Source organism: Oncorhynchus tshawytscha, linkage group LG09 (assembly GCF_018296145.1).
Source record: "Oncorhynchus tshawytscha isolate Ot180627B linkage group LG09, Otsh_v2.0, whole genome shotgun sequence".
Classification (NCBI taxonomy): Eukaryota; Metazoa; Chordata; class Actinopteri; order Salmoniformes; family Salmonidae; genus Oncorhynchus; species Oncorhynchus tshawytscha.
Window position 1 is genome coordinate 36,302,787 of NC_056437.1, and position 11,972 is coordinate 36,314,758.

General features: G+C 45.2%; 1 pseudogene; it reads left to right on the forward strand.

The window, feature by feature from the left end:
- The first annotated feature begins 695 nt into the window (after positions 1 to 695).
- Positions 696 to 5,544, forward strand: LOC121847268 (annotated as a pseudogene).
- Positions 5,545 to 11,972: the final 6,428 nt, after the last annotated feature.

Here is an 11,972-nt window from a genome sequence, read left to right on the forward strand (position 1 = left end):
ATTTCTTATGCAGGTGACCAAACTATTGTTAATACAGGGCTACAACTCAAAGTAAAGCCTGTGGGGCTTTATGGGAATGAGGCTGCCCACCACCACCAGTTGGGTTAGATGGCCAACAATTCTCTGTCCACACGGAACCCACTATTACATGTGTAGTACAAGGGGTCACCCACAGGTTCCTTGTGGACACTGGATGTACATATTCCGCCATCAATTCTCATCAACCCCTCTCTTCAGACAAGGTAAAGGTGGTGGGGGTTTCAGGAAATCCTGAAGATCAATACAAAACTACTCCACTATTGTTCCAGTGGGGCCCTTCCAGTTTGAAACACCAATTCCTATATTGTCCAAATTGCCCAATCAACCTACTAGGTCGAGACCTACTCTGTAAGTTAGGATGCGCAATCTACCTAACTGAGTCAGGTGTGGAGGTCGCGCTCGATCCACCGCCAAGGGCCCGAATCCTGATGCTCCCAATTCTGCCCGCACCTGCTCTATCCACCACACAGGAGGTTTACTGGCTCAAATGCCTACCATCTGGACCTGGAACTCCTGCCATCCAATTTCAATTCAACCAATGGAGGAAGCTAATATATACCTTCCATCCCTATAAGACACCACAGGCTGAGTTGCACTGCACTCTCAACGTCACTGACGACGAAGACACGCCATACACACAAGATTGGGATGAAAACATGATGCATCTTACCCCAAACATACGCTGCCTTACCATCGTGTGCGGCCCTGAGGGGGTGGCAGCCCCAGTCATACTCCCACACCATATTAAACCTTGGTATCAACTGGGACCCGACTCTGCTCCACACGTGACCCTCGCAGTAGGGAATGGACATGAGGCCCGAAGTCTGGGTCCAATGATAAAAAGGGCCTCGAGACTCACTTGGGAAGCGACTAGTACACCAGGCCTGTTGAAGGCAACCACCGAAGAGATGTGGCGTCTGACTATGGTGGACACTGAAGAACAGTGCCAGCCTGAGCGCCTCACAGTCCCCAGGCACCACGGGAAACCATATTCTGATCACCCTTCCTCCCCTGCTGTCTTGGACTCCATAGACAAGGCAATATGGACGACCACACCATTTGACGTGGGAAAGTTACAGGTCCAACCAGTGTGCATTACCCTAACCAATCCGGCACAAGTACCAATATTTCGAACCCAATATCGACTGAAGCAAGAACAGACAGAGGGGATAAGACCCACTATCGAAGGCCTACTGGAAGCTGGGTGCATATACAGGACTCTATCACTCTGGAACACCCCCATACTTCCTGTTCTGAAGGCAGGAGGAGAAACATACCGGATGGTGCAGGATTTCCGGGCTGTAAATGAAGTTACAACACCCATCGATCTCCCTGTTCCAGACCCACACATCATACTGAGCAACCTGTCACCCAAACATCGGTATTTCACCGTAGTGGACTTGGCCAATGCCTTTTTCAGCATCCCATTGGATGAGGCTTCCCAGCCACTTTTTGCCTTTACCTACGAGAATCAGCAATTTACCTATTCCGTACTTCCCCAAGGGTACACTTCCTCCCTGGGAATCTTCAATTATATTCTGAAGACTCACCTGGCAGAACTGAAAATCCCAGAAGGAGTGATACTCATACAATACGTAGACGACCTGTTGCTGGGGGCTCCCACCTCAGACCTCTGTCTAGAAATGACTAAAACCCTGTTAGACTTTCTGGCAGTCAAAGGCTACAAAGTCAAGATGTCAAAAGTCCAATCATGCAGACGAACAGTTCTGTTCCTGGGAAGGGAAATCTCAAGCGAAGGGGCCGGACTCTCAAAATCACACCGAGACTCAACCCTACATCATCCCAGGCCCATTACTGTTTCAGGAATGCTCTCTTTCCTGGGGTTGACGGGATACAGCCGTACTCACATCCCAGACTATACTGAAAGAACTGAACCTCAGAGAAATTGTTCGAGAAGCTGGCCCAAGAAACCTACAGGCCCCACTTACATGGACTCCTGAAGCTTCAACGGCGTTTGGGCTCCTGAAGACTGACCTGTCTGTGGCTGCTGCTCTCACGGCACCAGACTACGGTAAAACATTTCACCTGGATGTTTCTGAAAAGGAAGGCTTTGCATCCGCCGTCCTTTTCAGAAACATGAGGGGAGAGAAGAGTACTCATGTACCACTCTTCAAAACTTGACCACATTGAAACCGGCCAGACCGCCTGTTCCAGATACGTTGCGGCGGTAGCCAAGGCGATTGAGAAGACAGCCCATCTGGTAATGTGCCACAAGATGCAAATACACACCCACCACGGGGTGGCAGCATACCTCATCAGCAAAGAATTTACCTTCAGTGCGGACAGAAAAAACAAAATCCAGAACAAATGCACCCAGTCACACATCACTTTTGTGAACACCGACAAGAACATGGCAGATGCACTCACCGCAGAAGATGGCCTAGCACACTCCTGCCAAGAGAGGGCAGCACAAGAGCTCAAACTGAGACCAGACCTGGAAAATGAACCACTGACATCTCCAGACCTATGGCTGTACACAGACGGATGTTGCTACAAGGGAGACACAGGAAACGTAGCTGCCTATGCGGTCGTACAGCAGCTGCATGACAAAACACATGTCACGTTGGAATCAGGAATTATCCCCCAGCCAGCATCGGCACAACTTGCGGAAATTGTGGCTTTGACTCAAGCTCTAGAGAAAGCCGAAGGAAAAACTGTAAACATTTACACGGACTCGGCATACGCACACGGAGCAGTGCACATAGATGGACCACAATGGGTTAGGCGCAACTTTACCACCACAGGTAACCTACCCATCAAGCACCGAGCCCAAATGGAACGTTTGATGCATGCCGTGGCCATAATGAAATGCCGAGGCCACCAAAGACTGACCAGCAGAATCAATCAAGGAAATTATGCCGCAGATCTGGCAGCCAAGGCCGCAGGAGGATACAGCCCCCGACAGATGGTGCTCGGGATAGAACCGGCAAGGACTGAATTGACAAGCCAACACATACTAGAACTACAGGAAGAGGCAGGCCCTTACGAACATTCGGTTTGGACACAGAAGGGAGGCTCTAGGGGACCAGATGGAATGTGGAGATGCCATGATGGCCGACTGGTGGCTCCGGCTAATCTCTGTCCAGAACTGATAAGAGAAGCCCATGGACCCACTCATGAAGGGAAACTCAGAACTTTACAGAAGGTCTCATACATATGGTGGCACCCCCACATGAAGGACATGACAGATTTATTCTGTGACGAATGCAACATATGTGGAAGCCACAATCCAAAGAAGCCCTACCAAACCCCGATGGGGGCCTACCCGGTGCCAAACGCATGTTTCAAGACATCAGTATAGACTATACAGACATGGGAGAAGACAATGTAAAGAACGGGAAGAGATATTTGCTAGTAATGGTAGATGGAATTGCTTCTACCCATCTAGAAAAATCTAACAGCTAAGGAGGATGGGGAAACGGTCATTAAGTGGCTACAGACAGAACTCATACCTAGATATGGGGTCCCTAGACATATCCGAAGCGACAATGGGTCCCACTTCGCAAACAAACACCTGAGACAGGTGGAGGAGAGGTTCGGCATTATACACAAGTTTGGTTCCGTGTATAAGCCGCAGGCCCAAGGCCTTGTGGAGCGCTGCAACCAATCTCTTAAGTGTAAGATAGCCAAAGTGTGTGCTGGTACAAAACTGACATGGTTGGAGGCCCTGCCACTGGCGTTGATGGCCATGAGGTCATCACCTGGGGCAGGGACTCACCTCTCACCCCACGAAATAATGACAGGAAGAGTAATGCCAGGTCCACCAAGAGAGGGAGGTCATATGCCCCCTCTTGATGTACACCAGATAGGCATGACTGACTATGTAAGAAAATTGACGGAACTGTCCGCAGCTCTTTCCAAACAGATACACAAAGTCCATGAGGGGGAGCTGACGGGAGCAACTGAGGGTAAAGGTCGGCGATTGGGTAAGGATCAAGGTCCACAAAAGAAAGTGGGCGGATCCCAGGTGGACTGGACCGTACGAAGTGAAGGAGGTTACTTCACACTCAGTCCAGGTCAAAGGTAAATTGGGCGCACCTTGGCACCACTTGACTCATTGTACACCAGCACCGACTCCTTCTAGAACTCTGACTGAAGTCAGGGTCGATTTGAGCGACCTAAATTTGATTACAACCACAGAACCCTTAGTTGGTGAGGATGTGGGAGCAGTTCCCCAGCACACCAACTAACAGGTCGTCCAGAGATAGGGGCTATCCCTGGACGAGATTGGGGATATCGGGCCCCGTGTTTGTTATTTTTATTGTAGTCACAGGAGTTTCCATGGGGATTCTCCTGTGTGTATTAGAGCATCATACACCTACATCACAAGCAGATATACGACCCTCTAATGGGTCATCCAACCTGACCACATCCATGGCACATATAGAACTGACCAATCATTTGTGCAAGAGGCATTCCACCACCCCTGACACTGATTGTAAGGCCAACGACATACGGAGCACGACCGTTTGCGTCCCCGCAAACGCAACTAATATCATTAACATCCCTTGGGGGACTTTAGGGTACTCTAGGCTAAAGGGGAGGGAACAGGCGGGGACCAGTGCACTCTGGTTTGCCGGACACGTCTGGTATATGACATTAGGGAAGGTTGGCGATTGGTCGTGGGGGAGACAGGTAATGGGTGGGAAGACTGGACAACAGACGAGGGGGCAGTGAAATGGCGGAAGCGACTGACTTTAACTAAGACAAATACGGGACTGAAACTTACTGTTAGGCCAGGGGGCCAGCCCTTAGGGTGTTATGATTTCATACTGGCCCCAGGGAATTCCGGGGTCAGATATTGGTTGTGGCGAATTTGCGTGACTAATAATCCTAAACCGACTTCGGTTACAGTAAGGAATGACATGACCACACCCGTAAAGGGGTCCCCGTCATCCCCACTGTTTGGCCCGGTGGAAGCAATATCCAGGCTTAAAAGTCCAGATGATGTAATTTTAACAGCCACAGGAGTCTCAGGTTTTTCCAATAATTGGCTATTGTTGACCGAGGAAGCTGCAAATACCACCAGGCAGAGTTGTGTGGTGTGCATGGGAGCTCGTCCATTGCTCCGCATTGTCCCAGCAGTAGTGACTCTAGCATGTCTAATTCCTCTTATGACTACAGATAACCCCAGGGATAATTGTACTGCCTGGGATGAGGTCTATCCGGTTACTAAATTCACCACTAGGAACCCAGTGTTTTCCAACCAGGTTGCAAGGGCAAATTTTACTTGTGTCAATATGACGGGAGGAGGAACCGAGGTGGGATGGATCCCTGCGGATTGGTGTCTGGATACAGTTAATATTAAAAGGGAGCCTCAGGCCAATATCCAGAGCAGATGTGTGGTGGTGGTGTGGTAGCACGGTCCTGTTTGATAAGTTACCCTCCAACAGTACTGGACGCTGTGCACTTGTTACTCTCTTGTTGCCTGTTTCTATTTACCCTATAGGAGCCGAGGACCTTGTTCTGCGGATCCAGGAGTGAATCCCGGATATAGGGGACGTTCCAGGAGAGACCCCATCTAGTGGAGACCCCTCCTACATAGACGCTATCGGAGTCCCTAGGGAGTGCCTGATGAGTATAAGTTAATAGATCAGGTAGCTGCAGGGTTTGAATCATCCATCTGTTGGTGGTGCACAATTAACAAGAATGTTGATCGTATTAACTATATACATTATAACGTCCAAAGACTAGGCAACTGGACTCAGCAGGGTTTTGAAGCAGTACATGGTCAACTGGCTGCAACCAGCCTGATGGCTTTCCAAAATCGTATTGCCATTGATAGTTTGCTCTATGTTTGGTGATCAGTGTTGTACTTTCATCCCTAATAACACAGCCTCGGATGGTAGTTTGACGGTCGCTCTGGAAGGTCTGCGAACGCTTAATGGTAAAATGAAATCTCATTCTGGGATAGATACCTCGATGTGGGACTCCTGGATGAGTGCGTTTGGTAAATATAAAACCCTTGGTGTCCTCCATTTCGGTGTTTGCTGCCATTTTAGTTCTCTGTGGATGCTGTTGCATTCCATGCATCTGTTCCCTTACCACTAGGGTTATCTCTAGAGCTATTGACCCTTCCTCCCCTTCCCAGATGTTTCCTCTGCTGGATAAAGACCTACTTGAATTCGAGGATGAGGAGGAGAGTGCCTATTAGGTTTACATTATATCTGCTGTTGCCTTATGGGGATGTATGTATGTGTTATGCAAGTGGATCATTCCGCCTGACTTGCCTAGTTTAAGTCACATCTCTTTGGAGATGTGAAGAGAGGGAATCACAACTTTTTCCTGCGGGAAAAAGTTGGCTTATGTAGACAAGCATTTTACTTTTATTTTGAGCTGTTGTAAGTTCCTAGGTGGCTGGTAGCCAACTTAGTACATAGTGGGATTGAATGGAGAACATGATGGTAATACATATATATCTATTTCTGTTTAATACCGTGCCTTATTTCATAGTCCCCTTGGGAGAAGTTTCTCTTTGTGTCTGGATCTAGTTAGGTTGTGTCACGTCTCTGGTGAGACGTGAAGAGAGGGTTTTGTAGAGAAATGCTATTTCTTATGCAGGTGACCAAACTATTGTTAATACAGGGCTACAACTCAAAGTAAAGCCTGTGGGGTCCCCTACAGGATAGCTCCCGCATTACACTAATTGCCAAAACCAGCGCACACACACATAATCTCCTTTGTAGCTGAACATTGTGTGCCCGAAGAGGATTCTACGATGACGGACAGACAACTGAGCCAATGGCGGAAGACTACAGACTACAACCCAGCTGAACCAATCCAAAGATCCGATCTTCCAGAATCAACCTACTTTCTGTTCTATATATAAGTGGTGTACTGATTGTAACGGTCTCTTTGCCTGCAGTTCCGTACGAACCATCGATCCTTGACCGACTCGCCCGTCTACATATCTAATTTCTAACAAGAGCCCCATAACATTTTTTTTTTAACCAGCACAGGGATAACAATCACAAACTGCATTAAAATAAATAATTTACCTTTGACGATCTTCGTCTGTTTGCAATTCCAATGCTCATTGTTACACAATGAATGATCTTTTGTTTGATAAAATCTGTTTTTATAGCCTAACACGAAACATTTTGTGAACCGCTTGTGTAGTGAATTCCGTCTCATTCCGACGACACATTCCAGGTAAATCACCCTCACAGAACATGACTTTTCCAGTCATGTTTGGTTTCACTGCAATCAACTGGTTTGTTTGTAACACAATCAACCTGATCGGACATTTTGCAGGACGTATTGACTGAAAGAAACCGATTTGAAGACAACAAGTAATGGCATCATTGTGCACCAATGATTTGCCCGCTGTTTCGTTGATTGACTGTCTTTTAACCCAATGACCACTGATCGTCTTGAAATCTATCTGGGTAGATAGCCAATGAGCTGAGCTAAACGGCAATACGCCATGTTTATGTGTTGCAAGACCAACTCATGTAGTAAGCTCCAGCTTAAAGAGTCATGCGCTATTGAATTTTCATACCGGAAGAACCTACGCATATTTACGCATATTACGCGCTGCATTGTTTGGTGAATGCGCAGATTCAGCTGTTTATATATCAATCATTATGGCGACTAAGTCAGGGAAAGCTGAATCTAAGTCTAGATATACAGATGTACACAACTTTAGAATAAATTGATTGGGAAGGTGAGACAGAGATTGTTGTAGGACGCTTCATTTAGCGATTGTGGAGGAATATTTTTTGAACGGGAGAGGACATCGTTTTGGACTGATAAGTTCTTATCATGCTAATGCCCTTGTTTGAAATTAATAATATAAAATATTATTTGTGATTTATTTATTTTAGAAGCAATATATAAACATTTAATGTCATGAAATGTGAGATGCGTGTCTGCCGACTCACCCCAACCCACATGAAATAGCCTATTTGAGGCTGTTGAGGAGGGCAGGACCACATCAATGGCCAAAGTGAAATGGAGACAGTAGATCTAGCTGGTCTGACATAATATAATAGAGACAGTAGATCTAGCTGAAATGTCAATATAAAAGAGACAGTAGATCTAGCAGGTAATAATATATTCAACCTTCAACTCTCTCTATTATACCTGTTGATACAGGGCTCATATGTGAAACTATTCTAACTGAACTTTCTTTCACAGTGACACTGACTCCAAATGGGAGTCTTATCCGGTGTCCTGTGTGAATTTAAGTATGCTCTCTCTAATTCTCTCTTTCTCTCTCTCGGAGGACCTGAGCCCTAGGACCATGCGTCAGGACTACCTGGCATGATGACTCCTTGCTGTCCCCAGTCCACCTGGCCTTGCCGCTGTTCCAGTTTCAACTGTTCTGCCTGCGGCTATGGAACCCTAAACTGTTCATTTTTACTCTTGAGGTGCTGTCCTGTTGCACCCTCTACAACCACTGTGATCTCCACCCGGCACAGCCAGAAGAGGACTGGCCACCCCTCATAGCCTGGTTCCTCTCTAGGGAGATTTTCCTAGCCACCGTGCTTCTACACCTGCATTGCTTGCTGTTTGGGGTTTTAGGCTGGGGCTATATAAATAGATGTGATCGAGGACTGAGGGTCATCCAAATATTGAAAGTGTGTAAATAGATACCCATGTTATTTTGTAAATGTATATATCTAAAGAATTTTGGGGGTGTGTGTTAGAATACCATTTGGGCATTTTGTATATAGTTATTTGTTTCAAAATACCTTCACCAATTTGGCCACTTGGATACATGTGTGGGACACCTGGGTGACTTCATGATAAATGTCATGTAGCACACTCATTTTGGAAGTTATCATTCTGAAACTTTGCACAAGTACTGTTGCCCTCTTATATTTTTCACTGAAATTGTCCACATCATCCTATCTAAATGTTTGTTTTATCTTGTTCATTTTAAAGATGATGATACAAAAAGAAAAAACATTTATTTTCATTGTTTTATCTAAACCAGATCTATTGTGTGTTATTCTCCTACATTCAGTTCACATTTACACAAAATTCAGAGTGTTGTCTTTCAAATGGTACCAAGAATATGCATATCCTTTGTTCTGTGCCTGAGATACCCAAATCTAACAGCCTGTATGTCTTCAGGCAGAAATTGCACAAAGTAGGGGGGAGCTGCAAGAGGTTTTAAAGTATTTAATAAACTAAAGTTTTTAAAAAAGTGCTGGAACAAAATCTGGAAATTCAGGAAGTGTGTAATTCTAGAAAACAGCTGCTGGTTGTCGGTGAAATAGTAGCACAGAGATGCAGAGGAAAGTCAGTTCTAAATTGTTTGATATTCACTTGTGAGCGTAGGCAAATATGTTCCCTCCCATGTGACCCTGCAACGGTATAGTAGCCTACATAATTGGACAAATAAACATTGTAAACCATAGCGTATTCTACCTCATTTGCCAATTTTGTTTTTGAAGTGACAGGCACTTTTCCCTGGGACTGTCTGGAGAACACTGAAGGTGACACAGTCTAGGGGAGACCAACGGAACAGGGTCTACTTTCCCAGTTGTGATGTAACTTAAATGGGCAATCGACTACATTGTTTTTTAAACTTATAAATTAAGGATATTTATCCATTGATTCTAGAAGAATATAACTTATGAACTGTTTTACTGTTTGTCAAGAAAACAAATGTAAACAAACACTATATAGCCTCAAAGCATGATTTTAAACCATTTTGATATCATGGATGGTCATTCCTTGCATTCATAGCTCTGTCGATACAGTTGAGAGTGGTATCATTTCTCCAGCCCCATCCCTCAGCTTTGAGGAGTATACAACCTCAGTCACCGGCTTCATCAATAAGTGCATCGATGACGTCGTCCCCACAGTTACCGTACGTACATATCCTAACCAGAAGCCATGGATTACAGGCAACATCCGCACTGAGCTAAAGGCTAGAGCTGCCGCTTTCAAGGAGAGGGACACTAATCCAGATGCTTATAAGAAATCCTGCTATGCCCCGAGACGAACCATGAAACAGGCAAAGCGTCAATACAGGACTAAGATTGAATCCTACTACACTGGCTCTGACGTTTGTCGGATGTGGCAAGGCTTGCAAACTATTACGAACTACAAAAGGGAAACTCAGCCATGAGCTAAATGCATTTTATGCTCGATTCAAGGCAAGCAACACTGCATGCATGAGAGCATTAGCTCTGTGTAACCAATGTGAGCTAGACCTTTATACAGGTCAACATTCGCAGGGCCAGACGGATGACAAGGATTTGTACTCAAATCATGTGCAGACCAACTGACAAGTGTCTTCACTGGCATTTTCATCCTCTCCCTGACCGAGTCTGTAATACCTACATGTTTCAAACTGACCACCATAGTCCCTGTGCCCAATAAAGCAAAGGTAACCTGCCTAAATGAATACAACCCCTTAGCACTCAACGTCGGTAGCCATGAAGTGCTTTGAAAGGCTGGTCATGGCTCACATCAACACCATCATGCAGGAAACCCTAGACCCACTACAATTCTCATACCGCCCCAAAAGATCCACAGATGACGCAATCTCAATCACACTCCACACTGCCCTTTCCCACCTGGACAAAAGGAACACCTATGTGAGAATGCTATTAATTGACTACAGCTCAACATTCAATACCATAGTACCCACAAAACTCACAGTACTTAAATTGATGCCGCTTGTGTCATAAGCAAACACAACTAATAGCCCACATTGTATGTGAAACGTAGGCTAGGCTTTTACATTTCACAGAGTAGTTTTTATGAATGAAAATAAACAACACCCATAATCTACAAACTAACCATTTGTCATATAATGTTGATTGATATCAAGATTTGACCCCTGTTGTCTTCTTTCCACCACAATGTTTTGACTATGTGTTATGTCCTGATCTCTGTTTTGTGTATAATGTTTCCATGTCCAGATGTTCACCTATGTCTATATGTTTTAGGGACTACAGATGGAAATGAGCTATTAGCTAAATCTGGTGTGCTCTGAGATTTAGCCTGTTTTTGTTGTGCATTGCCCTGCCAAATAATCTTCATAATAAAATAAATGTCTGTTTCCTTTTCGCCCAAATTACAAATATATACAGTAACTAACCCTCTACTGCACTCTGTTTTTCTTTTTGTTTTAATTCTGAGGATGTGTCCATCCCCAAGGACCTGGAGAAAACACCTGACCGTGTGAAAGCACAAGGCTGTTGTGCAAAGTTGCAGCGGGTTGGTCGGTTGATTGAGGGCGGCACAAGGAGTCTGAGTATCTCCTCTCATGGGATCCTGCAATAGGCTCAGGTTGTTGAGAATATGCACATTTATATACACCAACTGACACTACACTATTTCGAATATTACATTAGATCCTATACAGTACATTACCCAAATTAAACATTTATCATTGTATGATCATGGCTATTTTCACAAAACTCTTAAATTGTTTAAGAATTATATATTGTGAGGTAAGGCAGAAAATGAGCCTTACGGTGCACTTTGGCTGCTCAATGAGTGGTCTGGATCACTTGTAGATGTGCAAGGGTTTCAAGAGCCACGTTACTAACGAAGGCTCTGGGAAACACCTCTGCTACTAAAGATACATTGTAAGATGGTTCTAATGATGATTTTAACACTATACGAAGGCTCTGGGAAACTCTAGCTCGTAGGCTCATCACAAATGGCCAGATCCTGACATAGGCTAAACTAAAAACTGTTATCCATGGGTCATGACTACTATATAGATCATTGGTCATGATGCGCAAATTTCACTAGACCGCAGTTGACTGCCCATGTGGTAATGTTGTCTAAGCTCGTAGGCACTGAAGCTTGTGGTGATCGGTGGCATATTATAGAGCCTGTCCACAATTATGTAGGCTACTGGTTAGTCGTTAAGGTTGTAAACATTGTGGAAGTGACTCTCACTGACCTAGGCCAATTTGGACTCAGGACTGGTCACATGA